Raw genomic sequence first — 18090 nt, 5'->3', positions numbered from 1 at the left:
ATTGTATTTTATGTTAGACAGTCATATATTATATCATGTACATGTGTAATGTTAAATTATAGCCTTTAGATTAAAAAAGACCAATTAAATCTCAACCATTTTTTAATGAGAAAAAAAGACAAACAAAAGTCACATGCCACTATAAGACAAAAATACAGTTTCACACCTTATCCTTACGTAATCTCAGACTACTAAAAGTGTACCTCCCTTTATCCTATGTACAAGCATCCTAATTCAAAGGTTGCACACTACAACTCTACACCTAAATGCATGGGATTACACCTCTTGCACACACATGCTCCAAGCATGTGAAAAATAATTTCAGATTGTAAAATCTCCTAAAACTTGGCATGTGATAAGGCAAAAATCCCTAAGAAAATATTTCTACACACCATCAAACTTGTACCCAAACACTACCTCCTCTCTCCTCTCATCTCTCTTATTTTCTCTCAACTTTCTCTCAAAACAAACACCTTGGCCCAACCATTCTCTCCCATTTTCACCCATCTACACTTGTTATCTTCTCATGAAATTTGGGTTTGTTATTATCCTCAAGAAGATCTTTAAGTCGATGTAAATTTTGTTGTAAGATTCCAAGCAAATCAAGGTGAAACCCTCACTTGACTCTCTACCACTTTCTCTTTCCTCTTTCTTTTATTTTTTTTATTTTTAAATCTAATCATGCATAATATGTCATATTCACTATGTTTCATAATAAAATTCATGTTCTTGTTTTAGTTGGTAAACATCTCCTTTTTTTTTTGGATTATAAGAGTTGAATCCTCCAAAAAGTAAAGGAAAGGAAGTTTTGGAGGCTTGATTTGTTAAGGTTTGTGCATTTTCAACGCTTTAGAGATTTTTGGGTTATAAATGTTTGATTTCTGTGAAATATGGTTCAGGTTCTTATTTTTATGCCATGTATGTTTAGATCCATGCTTAAGCTTCCTTATTTTTGCATTATTGTGAAGTTATATGATTTTTATACTATTTTTGTTAAAAGTTCGTTGTTGTCCCTCTTTCATTTATATTGGTTTTCAGTTATTAAGCTTATAATCTTTGAATACATGAGTTGATTAGGCTATGTGTCAAGTTTGGTGAGATTTGGAGCATATATGATACAATTTTTGAGTTAGCCAAAGTAGATTCTATCTACTTGGTGATTTATTGTGATTTTATTTTTAGTTGTTGCATGTGTGTATTAGTATTTGTATTTTGATGGTTAATGATGATTATCATTGCTCTTGTTTGCTTGGATATAACGCAATACAATGTAATCAAAGATATAATGCAATGAAAAATGTAATGGAATGTAATGTAATTAAGATTCCATTATTATATTTGGTAATGTAATTGAGAAAATTTATAGAATGTAATCATCATTCCATTTTTATGTTTATTTATAAATATGTAATGTAATATAATTAAAACACTACCGCCACCAAACATACCTTCACCACTCTACCACCACCACCACAACCACAATCTATCACTCTACCACCACCACAACCACCATCCCACCACCATCATCACCTCAAATAATTTTTTCATATTTGATAAATGAAAATATTAAATAACAGCTATACATATATATTCAATAAATTTGAAATCATTCAGTTCATACTTTATTTTATTTATATGAAAATAATAAATTGTAGAATTTGGTTTGACATAATAACTTATCATTTATTTATGGAATCATATATTCGGTAAGTAAATTTTTTATATTAAACTAACGTCGGCAAGATGTGAATTACTACAAGATAAATAATTTATTTCATTTTATTTGGTCAAAGTAATACACAATAATTTTTTTCAAACAACAAGTTTGATAATTAACTGAGTTCCAAATTGCTCCCTTCTAATCATAGCCTATCTATTTTTAAAACAATAGAAATTTATTTCAATTTTCATGCAGATTTAGAAACAATAATCAATATTATTTGAACAACAAATTTTATACCCTTGTATAAATCTTTTTATTTTCATGCTGCTTTGTTTATATTATTTGAATAACAAATTTTACATTTGGTTGATGTAATGGACAATAACAAAAATACCAGAAAACTATGCATGGTATGTATGCATGATATGTAAAGTTAATGCAAAAGCTAATGCAGTAAGCTCGTATATGTTGCCATTTTAGGGTTGAGAGGCTTGTTCTGATCGTGGTGTCCAGCTAAGGTAGAGACATGGATAGCTGAGTTGTAGGGTGCACTGAGCTCAAGGATGATCTTGAAGACACCTAATGATAAATTTAGACTTCTATGGTCTGTACTTTGTCTTTATTTCATAGGAACTTTGAGAATAATTTGACACATTGAATGAGGAGTTCATTGTTATTTTGGATAGGAGGTCAGTTATAGTTCCAGCGCATGACTCAATTGCAGCGCCTACTCCAAACACGAGTTAGGATCCTAGTGACCCTCCTGTCGACACTGTTTCCCCTAATACAGACACATTGGCCACTCAACGACATATATTTGATTTTGGACCGTTTTAGACTTATTCTCTTATATATACAATTGTTTATGACTTTTTCTTTATGTATTGAGTCATATACCATTATTCGATAAATTTTGGCTACCTGTGTATGATTTCATATGTATATATATGTGTGTGCTCTATTAACAGGTGTTTCGCATTTAGTTTTTTGTAATTTCAAATTTTTTTTTGCCTCTCATACAATTTTGCGACCGAACTAAAAATATTAATAATGCATTTCGCGACTACATTAGCGACTGATTACCTGCGGAGTTCAGCAACCGTTTTGTGACTGTTGACTAATTGCAAGCGATTTGCGACCGTCTGTCACAAGACCATTGGAAGACCCAATAGCAACCTTAATTTGCGATCGATCATGGCGGTCGATAATTAGTGACCGTAACTAGTCATTGGTCTTGAAGAAATTAGCTACCAGCTATCTTGCGACTGATTTGCGGTTCTCGCAAATCGCTCGTGGATCTCTATTAGCAACCGATTTTGGCAATATTAGCGACCGTTTTGTCGGTCGCTAATTGCCATTTTTTTGCAATCAGAGGGAGTGCAACTCTAGCCTCGTTCATCGAGGATTCTAGGTCGTGCGACACATTTTTCTAATTTTTGACCAGTCAATTCGATCGGGGGCCCGCTACCTAGGCTAAAATCTGTAGGTATGCCTTCGTACATTCTTTGTATAAGGATCAAGGCGCATGAAGTTCTAACATCGATTAGGATGGTAGGGTTTGAGGGTGCCACTCGTGGAGTGGGCTTATATGGTGCCGGACGGATCGGGCTTAGAGTGCCAGACGGACCGGGTTAGGGTACCGAATAGACCAGGCTTTGGTTTGAGAACTGCTATTAATGGTTTTACCGGACGAACCAGGCTCAATGAGTTGTTAGTTAAAGTATATTGACCAATGATTCAACAAATTTGTGGTTCCTTATTCCTCTCCTTAAAGCATCACATGGAGTTTCATAGTTCAGATTTTCAACATGATTTGCTTCATTATTGAATTGTGAGATATATTATCTCAGTGTCTCATTGTTGTTTTGTTTTATCTTCTAAACGTTAGAGGATAATTTCTTAGGAGTGATGGAGGTTAAAAATTTATCTTGAAAACTTCATCTAATTCTTTAATGTTGTTAATAGATTCTGTTTCTAGGCTTTGGTACCACTACTGAGCCGGGCATGTAAGAGTAAAAGGAAAAACTTGACAAAAGTTACTGTCATTCACATTTTATAACACATGTCATTTGGCTAGATGGCTCCCCAATTCACTAGAACCATCGTGCTCCTTCAAAGTTGATATTTTAAACTTAGAAGGAAGATCCTTCATTAGGATTTTGTGAGACAAAGGGGACTTGTCTCCTAGCTCTTATCTGCTTCCGTTCTACTACGATGGAGCTACTATTGTGATGTTTTAAAAGTTCAGATTTAAGACCATGAAGCTCCTTTTTAGATTGTTGTTTGAGAGTTTCTCGGTAGTCTTATTGTCAATCATTTTGTTGCCTTCAATTTGATTGTCTTCTTCAATAGAAATTCGCTTAATTCTCCGGATCCTTTATCCTGGAGGATTTGGAGTTCCTTTGTACCTTCCACTAACTTTGTTTGTAAGTTTCTTATAGACTCAGTGAGGTGCTCTTGAGTTAATTCAAGTGTTGGATTATTCTCAAATCCTTCCAGATGATGGTTCTCCATTTTTCCTGTTTGAAAGAAGGTTATCTTAGTTGTGATTTCTCTTTTTTTTTAGAAGTTTTAGGATGATTTTATTTTGATTATTTCCAGTTTCGACCATGGTTTTAGATCTTACTTTATGAATATGCCAAAAATCACCTGTAGTTCTTCAAGGGAATAGGTTAGAAAGATGGATATGCCACACAGACAGTGCCACTTGATACTTGTTGAGATATAAATTTATAGATAAGGATGCAGTTAGTGAATAACAACACCAATAGAAAGTAGAATGACGGGCTAGAGCATCCCGGAGGAGGAGTACCTGCAAACACTTCAATGCTGAAGTTAGCCAAGGTTATAAAGATTTATGGAGATAACTGGAATTGATTAATATACCCTAGATGTAGGACGCACCGATCACTTATATAAAAGTCTAGAGGACTCGTTGCTCGTTAGGAATATAACTACAAGTTAACTTTTCAATTAGTGATACCTAAGAAACGTGCTTATTATAATAAGTAAACATTTGTTCTTTTTTTTTTTTTTTTCTCTAATGTAGACTCCATTGTTAATTTGCTGATTTTAAAAATTCAACTATACCTTAATAGAATTCCTTAAATGTGCCATATGATATACCATACAGAAATTATTTTTTATCATGTACTTAGGATGACTTATTATTTAATTCCTTGTATTGATTAAGACAAAGAACAAATCATTGATAGCTATAAGATGGTTCCAAGTAGCTTCTTTAACGGGTTTTCTGAATGGGCTTTATCTTTGTCTTGACGGAGAACATGACTTCGCCACTAGTGTATGAAAACCAACCTCTAGGAATATTCTTACTAAAGAAATTGATATTATATTTTTAAAGAAATTGTTTTCAACTCGTTACTCTCTAGGATTACGATGAAGAAAAAGTTTAAAAGGAATGTTATTTATTCTATACATTCCTTTATTCTAATATAAAAGTAGTAGGATGTGGCTTCTACACACAAGTATAACTACAAAACAAATTATGTAACTTATTGAAATAATCAGTTCATTTACTTGATTCATTTTTTAATAAATATGGTTCAACTTTAATTTTAATTAAAGAAAAGAAAACAATTTTTTTTCTTGATTGAGATATTTTTTATTCTGTGAATTCTAAGAATAAAAGTAATTTAGCCCAAATCGAAAACCAAGTCGAATAAACACGTTTTGGTTCAATTTAATTCCATTGCATAAACAGTTTGGTTTCTGTTTGCATAAACAAAAATGAATATATTAACCAAAGCTTAGATCACAATGGACCTGTGATAAAACACCGACTTTTTTTTTTTTATTCCACTTTCCAAGATTTTATCCTCTCCTACCGTCCTACAAAACGAGGTAGAAGAAAAAAGAAATTAAAGACAAAGAACATTATGTGTTAGATATTTTAAATGTTAGTCTACTGAAACAGTTAAGGCCGGTGTTTGCATTATGGGAATATAATACAGAGGAACTGCATGGTTACACTTACTAGTTTTCTAAACGTGTTATATAGTTGTTATATATGTGTATATATTTGAAACACAAGAAAAGACTCGTATTAATTCTCGTAAAAAGGAAATAAGCAATGTAGTCAACCACACTTGGAAGCGAGCATGGATATAGGAGGCTCGAGCAAGAGTATGAGCCCCTATATTAGTTTGTCTCCGAATCCACCTAATAGAAATATTAGGCCTAGCTAATAAAATGTCTTTACAATCTTTAATAATTAAACCAAACTCAGAAAAATCATCTAATCTAGAACTTAAGGCATAAATAACAATTTGACAATCCAAAAAAACACAACGAGGAGAGGATACACTACGGAAAAAAAAAAAAAAAAAAAACGCTTTTGGGACCGATTTTTGCGACCGGCGTAGTTCAGACGCAATATTGCGATGATGTTGCGACCAATTGCAATGAATATTGAAATAACAGAGATATTAATATTCACCGACAAATTTACGACCAAACTGCAACAAATTTAGCGATGGAATTGCGACCGCATGCACATCGGTCGCTAATTCTAGCGCTAATAACTCTTGCCAGTTTGGTTTCTACTTTGCGACCTTATTGTGACGAATTAGCGATAGAATTTGTGATGGATTTGCGACTATTTCACAGTCCATTGCAAAATTGAGCGTTACAGCTCAGCGCCAAATTTAGTTTCTGGTTTGCAAGGGATTAGTGACCGATTTGCGACCCATATTTTTGCGACGGATAGTTTTGGTCGCAAATCGGCCTCAATTTGTTTGATTACAAAACGACATCGCAAGATTAAAAATTGCGACCGATTTTTAAATGATTTGGTCAATCCCAAAAAATTAGGGCTTTATAACCCCTGGTTCACTTTGGTCACAAGCGCAGCGCGCCTTGGTCTCCCGTTTTCTCTACGTTTCCAACAGCTGGTTCCTCCCTTTCCACCATTTTCGCCGGTCATCATTTGCTGCTGCTACCACTGGACGTCGCCACTGTCGCCAGAGAAGACACATCGGTCGCCTGGTCAGGTAGGTACTCTTGCCCTTTTATTTTATGTTTTTTTTTTCTTGCTTTTTTTTATGTTGCAATGTAATTGAAATTTTATTTTATTTTATGTTGACTTTTTTTTTTGTTTTTTGTTTTTGTAAATTATTTTTTATTTTGTGTGAATGTTGGTGAATTTTTTGTTGTAATTTTTAATGGATAATATATTTTTTTAGTAAATAGGATTTGTTGGAAAATTTGATGAAGTTTTTAAGTTTTGTTCTTTATGTATTTGCTTTTTTTTATAGCATTTTTGTTTGTTGTAATTTTGTATGAACGGATAATATTTTTTATTGTAAAATTGTATTAATGAATGGATAAAAGAAAAATGACCTTGAATCTGAATTGTAAAAAATAATGCACAATTATTAGAAATAATTGTAATTTGTAAGAAAAAAAAATTACTGAGTCTAATATATAACAAAAGTTATAGTATTTGGTGCAAGAAATAAGTTATAGTATTGAAAAAATTATAATTTGTAAAAAAAAAAATTAATGAGTGTAATTTAACACGAATCAAATTTTATAGTAATCAAATTAATGAGTATATTGAAATTTATTTTTTTGAAATTACTTTATGTTGATTTGTGTTTTTATTTGAGTGAAAATCACATGAATGATGCGTTTGAGTTGGAGGCTAATGCAATGCGTTTTTATTTGTGTTTTCTATTTGGCCTCATCATCAATGGCAAGTGCAATGGGTAATCTAGTTCCAGCAATTACATTCTTAATGGCAGCCATTATGGGGTAATTAACAAGGCAGCAAATATTTTTGTAATTAATTAATTAACCTGTAATTAATTAATATTTGTTTTACTGAAATTGTTTTTCTTTCTGTTTTAATCAAACAGATTAGAGAAGATCAACATGAGATGCCTTAGAAGTGCAGCAAAAGTAATAGGAACAATATTGTGTGTTGGTGGAGCCATTGTAATGGTATTGGTTAGGGGACCAAAATTACTGAACTCATCCGTTTTTTATGGTCAGAATTGGTTGCTTGGTTGTCTATATCTCGTTGGAAGTACTTGTCGCTGGTCTTGTTGGTTGATTTTGCAGGTATATATATATATATAATATCAACATTTATTCATCAATTAACTAAAAATTAATTTTCACAGTTAATTAACAGGTTCCAGTTACAACAAGCTATCCTGACCAACTATCTTTATAAGCTTGGATGTGTTTTCTAGCAACAATTCAATCTGCAATACTTGCAATATTTCTGGAGAGAGACATTAGTGCATGGAAGCTTCATTCTTATTTAGAACTTTCCTGTTGCTTATTTGCTGTTTGATTATGCTACCTTTTTTCTTTTTTCTTTTTTCTTATAATGAAGCTAAAAGCTGAATTAAGTTATGATGATTTGAACAGGAAATTGTAGCATCTGCAGTCTCCTTCTTTGCTCAAACATGGTGCGTTTCACAAAGAGGTCCACTTATTTTTACTGCAATGTTTAATCCTCTGTGCACTGTTATTGTGCTTTGGGAAAAGGGCAAAGATTTTAGAAAGAATGGTGAAGAAATAGACCCAAAACTGGTAATCGATCAAATGCTAAATGCAAATATGTTAATAGATGAAAAATGTAAAGCTGATCTTGAAGAACCTCTTTTATTTGATGAATCATATTACATTGATGAGAATAGAGTACACAAATAACAAACTGTAACCTCTTTCAATAGAAGAAGAAGAAGATGAGAATTGGTTAATTATGAAATCAATTGACCCCAATCTTAGAGTAGGAGAAGATAAGTAGCAGCTTAATTACTTGATTTAGTGTTTGTAAATATCAAATTTTTATTTATTTTTGCCTCGTTTAAAATTAGTGTTTATCTTTTGTTAATTAAATATGTTTGTTGTTTTGCAATTCTTGGGTTTTTTTTTTTTAATTTATCTTAGTATTAGTATAGATGTTTGCTTGACATGCTTCAATTATATTGTTTTTCCATGCCCTCTTGCACTATGTTTAGAGGAAAAATTAGAGGACTGACGTCGTAGATTTGATTTCGGACTATTTTAGATTTTTGTGATTTTTTCATATTGAGTATAGTACATTACATTTACAATTTCTTCTTAGACTGTTATTGTTTCTAATGATGCTTGTGACTATCATATATATATATATGTCGATTTTTGACAGATGGAAAAAATTATGGTTTTTAATATTATTAAATTATTTTTTTTGCCTATAATTATATTTTGTGACTGAACTGCAACCAAATTATAACCATTAAATTTAAATTTGCAACAGATTGCTAATCAATCACTTTTAGAATTTGTGACCGATTTGCGATCGCTTTTCATAATTGCGACGGTCACTTTCTGCAACCAATTTGTGACAAGCTTTGACAGCTTATTTCGCAAGTGTACGAATCGCTACAAGTAATATATGATGAGTAAGATATCGTTCCCACGAGGATTGTAATCCAAATACCAAAATTATGTTATCTTGTTATTATTTAAACGATAATTGAGAGAATTGTTTTTATAAATGTAAAATAAACAAGAGTCAAGTAAACAGAAATTGATTAAAAGAAATCAAGGAATTGAAACTACTAGGGGTTTTGATTTCACTTAATTCTTTCCAATTTATTTCATTAGTTCATTAATCAATTTAATTATTCAAGTAGGAGAAACAACTCTGAATTCACTAACAAGCTCTTCCGATGTATTGCTAGCTATTTTAATTCCATTTTAATTACCTATCTTCCAATAGCGTAACCAAATATGAATTAAATCATTAAGCTATGTAGTTGTTTATGAATTTACAATTTAAGATTAATAAATCGTAAAAACCCCTCATGAGTCAAACCATATAGCTTCCGCATCAAGTTATTATTCTCATGTGTTTAATTAACTCTTTTCATATCAAATATCCTTCTTCCGATAGCGATCATTGAAATAAATCAATCTAGGGGAAAATTCTGCCTAGAAGCATTAAGTTCATTAATAAATCATAACTTGAATAAAGAAAAATAAATCTAATTGCATAAATTGGAAAAGAAATTAAGCTACATCAACCCCCTAGTATGAGAATTTAGTTACACATAGTACTTAAATAAAACTCAACAATACTTGATAAATATTCCATAATCAATAAAGATAATGAAAGAAATAAACAAGATTAAGAGTTTAGAAATAAGAACTAGTGATAGGTTGCTTGGATGGCTTCCTTGAAACACTTGACAACTCTTGAATGCCTAACTTCTAAAAGAGAAACTATATACAAGCTATGAGAGAGAGAATAGATGTAGAGTGGAATGTAATGTGTGGGATGGGATCCTTTGAGATGAACTCTCCTCTTCTTTATATAGACTTCTTTGATATAGGATTCCATATGGTTTAATGATCAAAGTCTTCTTTTGTTAGGTTGTAAAGCTCTCTTTTAGGTCTCCATTTTCTTTAATCATGACTCACCCATGTGCATAGAGTTGATCTTGGTTTGCATGTGAGGAAAGTTGTCCAAGATTTGCTCCATAATTTGGTGGAAGTTGGTTGGCAACTTTTGACTAAATTTTAGTTTTCTTGATTGGCACGGGCGTGCTGCCTGGCATGGTCTAGGGCGTGCCAGGCTCTGGAGGTTTGGGGCTCTCAGCACGGGCCGTGCGGTTCCGCACGGTCTAGGGGAGTTCCAGGGCACGGCCGTGCGTACTGGCACGGCTACGGGTGTGCACTCTTCTGGAAGTGTGGAAGTTGTGTAGCACTGGCGTGCTTCAGCTGCACGGGCCAAGTTTCTATCTCCAGTGTGCGCACAGGCGTGCTCTTTGGCACGGCTTGGGGCGTGCATCTCTCTGGAAGTCCGAGGCATTTGAGGCTGGGGCGTGCGCCTTAGCATGGGCTGGGGCGTGCGCCTTCTGGCTCTTTACTTTGATTTGCCTTGTGTTTGGCACGGCCATGCGCCGTAGCACGGGCGGGGGCGTGCTAATCATGTTTTGCCTTATTTTTGTCATTTTCTTGCAAAATCCTACACTTTTCCTCAATAATCAAGTGAGTTGTGTTTCAAGGAAGCTTTTAAATAAAAACATAACAATATTATATAAAAACTAATTTAGATAAATAAAAATTGCTAGAAATCTTAGTAAAAATTACAATAAAAACATTATAAAAATTAACACTATCAAATTTCCCCAAACTTAAACTATTGCTTGTCCTCAAGCAATAAAATTCCATTGAAATAGTATGGAATAATTATTCACGAATTTAATAAATATCTAAATTATTAACATAAGAATAAATTATATATTTCCTATGTTAATTATTTCTGGCCAAAATTAATAGAACATATTCTTTTTATTAAACATGAGTAAAGAACACTTTTGTCTCCTTCTTTAGAATAGTAAGTACTTAGGACAAATTTAGCCTACATGTAATATTTCTCATCTCAAGGTATTTTTAGGTAACCTACTTTTATCACATAAATTGGTTGCATTTTATGCTCCATACCACTTATATAAATATATATATATATATATATATATAGGAATATAAGCAATAAGTAGTTGCATTTTATGCTCCATACTATGTTTAGAACGGATTTCCGTTATTTCTTCAATCTTGCTTTTTCTCTCATAATACCTTCATCCTTTATTGATTTAAAACATACATGTAATATGGCTTTAGTGTCCCTTGTCTTTCTATTCAAGTTAGGATTCAAAATTTTCTAAACAAATGGCTAAATCAAAGAAGTATGTTAAAAATATAAATTTGGTTAAAAACAATTAACTTTGGAAACATCATTAATTTATTCAAAGGTTAATGAATTTAAGATAAATTTTAAATTTTTTATCATAATTATTCCATACTTATTTTATTAAAACAAAACAAAACTTTATTAGAATTAATTTTATAGTTTAGATAAAATGTCTTCCCCCAACTTAATTGAGCACATTGTCCTCAATGAGCTAGATGCAATTCCCCAAACTTATGAAAGTTTTAATAAGGATAAGGAGTGGAGAAAAGTACCATCGTTGATGTGAGACAATGCGACGTTCATCCAAGCTAAGATGGAAGAAACATACTAAAAAAAATAATCAAAATATTGAAAGTGAAAAGTGTGAACCCCTCCCCCCAAAAATAAGCATAGAAATGCATATGACTAAGGGCAGAAATGCACGTGAATGTGTGAGTCGCCACCTTGTTTAATTATTTTAGGGTAAACTAGGAAAAAACCCTAAGTGACTCCAATTTTAATTAACCTAATTACTAGATTAATTATCCCAATGTTTAAGGCACAATCTACGAACCCGAGGTGGATCCCGAGACTATGTCATGCTGATGAACTAACTAATGAATGAATGCTTTGCAAGGTAAATGATGTAATTGGACTAATGAAATGTTTAAGTGATTTCGACTTGTCGCTCAGGGTTAAATCCCGAACGTGCCTACGTACTTCCGTTTGAATGGAAGATCAAAGTCGACGTAGTTCGATAGGCCTTTTTTAAAGGGCTTTGAATGGGTATGCTTAATGCATGAGTATGTGTATGCTTCGTGCATTTTGTTTAGGCATTTTGCCAAAGAATTGATTGATTTGATTAGGCGTTTGTTGCCAAAAGTGTTGATTTAAGGCTTTTAGCCAAAAAGATTGATTTAGGCAATTGTTGCCAAAAGTTGATGTGATTTAGGTGATTGTCGCCAAAATTGATTATTTGAAAGCTTTTAGCCAAAATGAGTTGATTTAGGCAATTTGTTTGCCAAAAGTATTGATTGGGTGATTGTCGCCAAAATGAGTGATTTAAGGCTTTTAGCCAAAAGATTGATTAATTCAAGGCATTTTGCCAAAGCTTCAATTTAAGCGATTTGTCGCTAAAAATGATTAATCTACTTATAGGCAATTTGTTTGCCAAAAGTGATCAATTGAATTGCAATAGAGGCAATTTATTGCCAAAAAACGTGTTTAATTAAGGCCATTTAGCCACAATTATTGATTAATTGGACTTAAGCCGGACTGTTCGAAATAAAGGCGATTATACCGTAGTCATTAATTGACCAGATACTTTAGCCAGTATGTTTGGAGTTTGGCATGAATACCACGATTATTGATTAACCGGGCATCTTAGCCTAAAATTATTCACTTAAGGCAATTTATTTGCCAAAATGATGATGATGGTGTGAATGCAGTTGTAGAATTAGGAGTAGAAGAGAATATGCATGAAATGCTGAAATTAAATAAACAGGGTTTCGTTATTACCTGAGTTAATCGGCGGCCGCTTCTTAGCTTCAGCTTGAAAATTCCAGATTAAGCTCCTCGTTTGGGGAATATTGATTAGAATTAATTTAATTTAAGTGGCCAAGTATCACAACAGCAGAATAATAAAAGCCTACACTAAATGCAGAAAAGCAGTAAAAGAACCGCAAGGAGCGTAGGGGAGAAGAGAGCGTCCGTCAACATAGACTGAGTGAGTAAAACTGAGTGCCCGGGGCTGTATTTATAGGAAAAATCCGGGCTGGAGGGCCGCCGCTGCCTCCTCGGAGAGCGGCAGCTGCCGCCCTGGCCGGCGGCCGCCGCCGCCCTTGCCGGTGACCTCCGCCGCCGTGGCTTGTCCACTTTCTAGTTTTTCGTTCCGAAGGCTTTTTCGGGAGTTCCGTACCTCCGAAAAATATTTCGGGACCAGTTCTGCGATCCTCGTAATTTTCCAAACGTTTCAAGTACCATGTTGGCATACTTCCGGTAAATTTCCAAAATGACCTCCGGTCTGGCCGAACTGTTTGCAGTCCGGGAAAACAGGCTTTTTGAGCCTCAAAATTTGAGTATTCACAAAAAGCAATTAAAAGCCCAAAGATGTAATTGCAACCAACTGAAATCCAAAGTATTCAAACAAAAGCAATGTGAAATGTTCGACACACAGAAAAATGAGAATAGCCAAAATGATGTGAAAAAAAAAAATATCAGGCCTCTGGTGGTGGAGGTGGAGGGGGCTGAAGCAAGTGAAGAATAGTCTGAAGTTGACCCTGCATAGTGTCAAGGCGAGAATCGATGCTGCCCTGCGTGATCTCAAGCGACTGGAAACGATCAGTGATCATGGACTCCATGCCAGTAAGTCGAGTGTCGAACACATCCATACGAGAGAGCAGTCGGGCAAGTACCTCATCATTGGACACAGTGGAAGTGCCCTGGAATGAAGGTCCAGCTCCAGAAGTACCTGCACCAAAACTAAAACCAGGGGTAGGAGGTGGCTGATCCTCCTCAATGTCAGCTGCTGCAGGCGCATCATCATCAGTAGTTTCTGCTGGGGCACCTATTACTCGGTATGAATCTCCAAATTTCTCCACAATCCTCATATGGATCATCATATCAATATCTAACCTGGTGCCTCTGCCTCCACCAAGACTGTCATAAATAGGTCTAGCCGGGTTCCACACCCTCAAATAGGTAGTAATGCGTGTGACAAAACTACCCATCATGATGGCCCCCTTATCTGCGCGTGCCACTCGAGCCCATTTTTGTCCCAACCAGTAACCCACATTTAATAAGACCCCGTGTTTTATGGCCCATAGAAAATACAGCTCATTTCGTCCTAAAACTCCATCACTTTCACTGCGGCCAAATATGGTACTGACCAAAAATTTGTGTATATACCTTAAAGCAGGACTTTTCAGTTTGGAGGCCTTAGAGATCCTAGGGTTATAACCGGTTTCTCTCATCAGTTCATTCCACCTATCGGAATCAAAAGAATCTGTGGGTAGTTGTGTAGCTGCATTCTTAGTGGGAAAACCAAAAATGTGACTCAATTCATCTATTGACAGTTCAAAATCTCTACCCAGCAGACGAAACCGAACAAAATTTCGAACACATCCGATTGGAAATCTGATGATGGAAGAATAGGAACTTAAAAATTCTAAGGTCAGAGGGGCATACACCGGATCTTTCATTGCAATAAAATCGCCCCATCCTACCCGCCTCAATGGCTCTATTACATTATCCCTAAGTCCTATTATTGACAAAGCATCCTCATCGATAAATTTATTTGGCAAAATAGTGCATGAGGAGAGTTTGTGATACCTGTCGAGTTGCTTGGGAGATCTCGTTTCGAACGGAGGCAATGGTGGACTATCAGATGGTGGAGATGCGGTGGAAGAGCGAGAGCAGCAGCGTCCAGCTGCTACAGATGAAGCAGGTCTGGTTCTTTTGTACCTAGGAGGCATGATTATGAAAAAGAGTGAAGAAAAATTGAAGTTTTTATGCCTGTTTGGGAGGAAAAACGAGAGAAAATGAGAGAGGAGGAGAGAAAATGCAACTGGCGGCTAGGGCGTGCACGCTAGATTAGGGCGTGCTATTTAAATAGAATAGCGCGCACGGGCGTGCGGTTCAGCACGGTCTGGACCGTGCTCACTCTTGGAAGTCCAGTTGATAGCGCGCACGGGTGTGCGGGATGGCACGGGGCGGGGCATGCTAGCCTCTGGAAGTTCTGATGCAACCCAGCACGGGCGTGCTCGTTGGCACGGCATGGGGCATGCGCGTCTCTCCTGCAGGGTAAAGCTTAACGTACCTGGCACGGGCGTGCGGCGTGGCACGGCTGTGGGCGTGCAAGCCTCTGGAAGTCTTAGTGCAATCAGGCACGGGCGTGCGGAGGAGCACGGCCTGGGGCATGCGCGTCTCTCTTGCAGGGTAAGGCTTAACTTACTTGGCATGAGCGTGTGGGATGCCACGCCCTAGGGCGTGCGCACCTCTGGAAGTCCAGGTGACGATAGGCACGGCCGTGCTGGATGGCACACCTTTGGGCGTGCGCGCCTCTTTCCTGCAGGGTGAAGACTGCTTACCTGGCACAGGCATGCTGCGTAGCACGGTTTCAAGCGTGCAACCCTTTAATTCTCAATTTTCAATTTTTTTTTTCTTTGAGCACGGTCGTGCTTAATTTACACACCCAGGACATGCTGCCTTTTGAACTCTTTATTATTCCTGAAAATTAAATAAAACAAACAACAAACACATAAAACAGAACAATCAATCAAAATGAGAATGGGTTGTCTCCCATAAGCACTTTTGTTTAACGTCGTTAAGTTTGACGTACTGAACCTAATCCAAGCTAAGCAAGACTGATAGCGGTTTTAATAGGATCAAAATTTCCATCTTGGTAAACCTTCAAACGGTGAGCGTTAACCTTGAAACTTCAGTCACCATCCATTATCTCAACTGCTCTATGCGGGAAAATTTCTTTAATCGTGAACGGGCCGGACCATCTTGAGCGCAATTTTCTTGGAAAAAGGTGGAGTCTAGAGTTGTAGAGTAATACATGTTGGCCCACCTTTAGATTCCGCAAGATGATACACTTATCATGCCATTGTTTTGTGCGATCTTTATAGATTTTGGCATTTTCATAAGCGTGAAGCCTCATTTCATCCATCATGTTTAATTGAAGCAGCCTCTTTTGACCAGCTTCCTTGGTATCATAGTTGAGGATTTGTATTGCCCAATATGCCTTGTATTCAAGCTCGACGAGGAGGTGACAAGCCTTACCGTATACCATTCGATATGGTGACATGCCAATTGGTGTTTTGAATGCAGTTCTGTAAGCCCAGAGAGCATCATCGAGCTTCTTGGACCGGTCCTTCCTCGATTGGCCAATTGTTGTCTCTAAAATCTTTTTGATTTCCCGGTTCGTGACTTCTACTTGCCCACTCGTTTGAGGATGATATGGGGTACCTACACGGTGAGTAACACCATATCTGGAAAGTAGAGAGTCAAGGTACTTGTTACAGAAGTGCTTACCTCCATATATGATTATTGCTCTTGGAATACCATGTCGTGTGAAAATATATTTTTTGATGAAGCTCATCACACTTTTGGCATCGTTATTGGGTAGGGCAACAGCTTCTGCCCATTTTGACACGTAGTCCACTGCCACTAGGATGTATTAGTTTGAGTATGATGATGGAAAAGGTCCCAAGAAGTCCAGACCCCAAACATCGAAGATTTCAACTTCAAGTATGCTATTCAAGGGCATCTCATGTCTCTTCGAAATGTTACCTAACTGCTGACAACGATCACAAAGACGAACATAGTTAAAAGCGTCTTTAAATAAATTAGGCCAATACAAACCGCTTTCCAATACACGCGCTGCTGTCTTGTTTGCTCCAAAATGCCCTCCACATTCTATTGAATAGCAGAATTTAAGGACACTTTCTATTTCACTTTCCGGTATACACTGCCGGAATAGCTGATCACTACAATATTTAAACAAAAATGGCTCCTCCCAATAGTAGTATTTGATATCATGGAAAAATTTTTTCTTTTGTTGATAAGAGAAATTGGGAGGAGTGATTTTGCAAACAAGATAGTTAACTATATCAGTATACCAGGGGGCTTGAGTATTTGCCATTAGCAAAAGTTGCTCATGGGGAAAGCTTTCATTGATTTGTAGCTTGGTTGTATCCTCTTCCCCCAATTCTAACCTGGAAAGGTGGTCAGCTACTAGATTCTCGGTTCCCTTTTTGTCGCGAATTTCCAGATCAAATTCCTGCAATAAGAGAACCCAACGAATTAGTCTTGGTTTAGCATCTTTATTTTCTATAAAATATTTGATAGCTGAGTGATCTGTGTAAACTATTGTTTTGGCTCTAATTAAGTAGGCTCTGAATTTGTTAAAAGCAAAAACAATAGCTAACAATTCTTTTTCAGTAGTTGCATAATTCAATTGTGCGTCATTCAATGTGCGACTAGCATAATAGATAACATGCAACTTCTTTTCTTTTCTTTGCCCAAGAACGGCTCCAACAGCATGATCACTAGCATCACACATTAGTTCAAACGGAAGAGTCCAATCTGGTGTAGTGATGATAGGTGCTGAGATCAACTCCCTCTTTAACCTGATAAAAGCATCTAAACACTCTTTGTCAAAATTAAAAGGAACATCTTTAACTAATAAATTACAAAGAGGTTTTGTGATTTTCGAGAAGTCTTTGATAAACCTTCTGTAGAACCCTGCATGACCAAGAAAACTCCTTATTCCTTTCACTGAGTTAGGAGGAGGAAGTTTTTCAATTACCTCGATTTTGGCTTTGTCTACTTCAATTCCTTCTTGAGAGATCTTATGCCCTAAGACAATACCTTCACTAACCATAAAGTGACATTTTTCCCAATTTAAAACAAGGTTAATGTCTTCACATCGTTGCATTACTAAAGATAAATTATGAAGACATGCATCGAAAGAAGAGCCAAATACAGAAAAATCATCCATAAATATCTCAATAGATTTCTCAACCATATCAGAAAATATGGACATCATGCATCTTTGGAAGGTTGCAGGAGCATTGCATAGTCCAAAAGGCATTCTCCTATAGGCAAAAGTGCCATAAGGGCAAGTGAAAGTAGTTTTCTCTTGATCTTCAGGAGCAATAGGTATTTGAAAGTATCCTGAATAACCATCCAAGAAACAATAGAAAGGATATCCTGCAAGTCTTTCAAG

The 18090-nt window shown here is 35.8% G+C and overlaps 1 long non-coding RNA gene and 1 pseudogene across 2 annotated transcripts; both read left to right on the top strand.

Moving 5' to 3' along the window:
- The first annotated feature begins 381 nt into the window (after window positions 1-381).
- Window positions 382-2573, top strand: LOC119370224 (uncharacterized). Its single transcript, XR_005177782.2, has 3 exons — window positions 382-607; window positions 774-829; window positions 2144-2573. It is a non-coding gene; the product is annotated as an uncharacterized LOC119370224 (long non-coding RNA).
- Window positions 2574-7310: 4737 nt separating this feature from the next.
- LOC105643871 (WAT1-related protein At4g30420-like) lies at window positions 7311-8374 on the top strand (annotated as a pseudogene). Its single transcript, XR_016318704.1, has 4 exons — window positions 7311-7438; window positions 7543-7747; window positions 7821-7979; window positions 8063-8374. The product of XR_016318704.1 is annotated as a WAT1-related protein At4g30420-like (transcript).
- The last annotated feature ends 9716 nt before the right edge of the window (window positions 8375-18090 follow it).

The sequence above is a fragment of the Jatropha curcas genome, chromosome 11, assembly GCF_041381405.1.
Source record: "Jatropha curcas cultivar XTBG-Jc1 chromosome 11, XTBG_Jcur_1.0, whole genome shotgun sequence".
Lineage (NCBI taxonomy): Eukaryota > Viridiplantae > Streptophyta > Magnoliopsida > Malpighiales > Euphorbiaceae > Jatropha > Jatropha curcas.
This window is presented reverse-complemented; position numbering and strand designations above follow the sequence as displayed.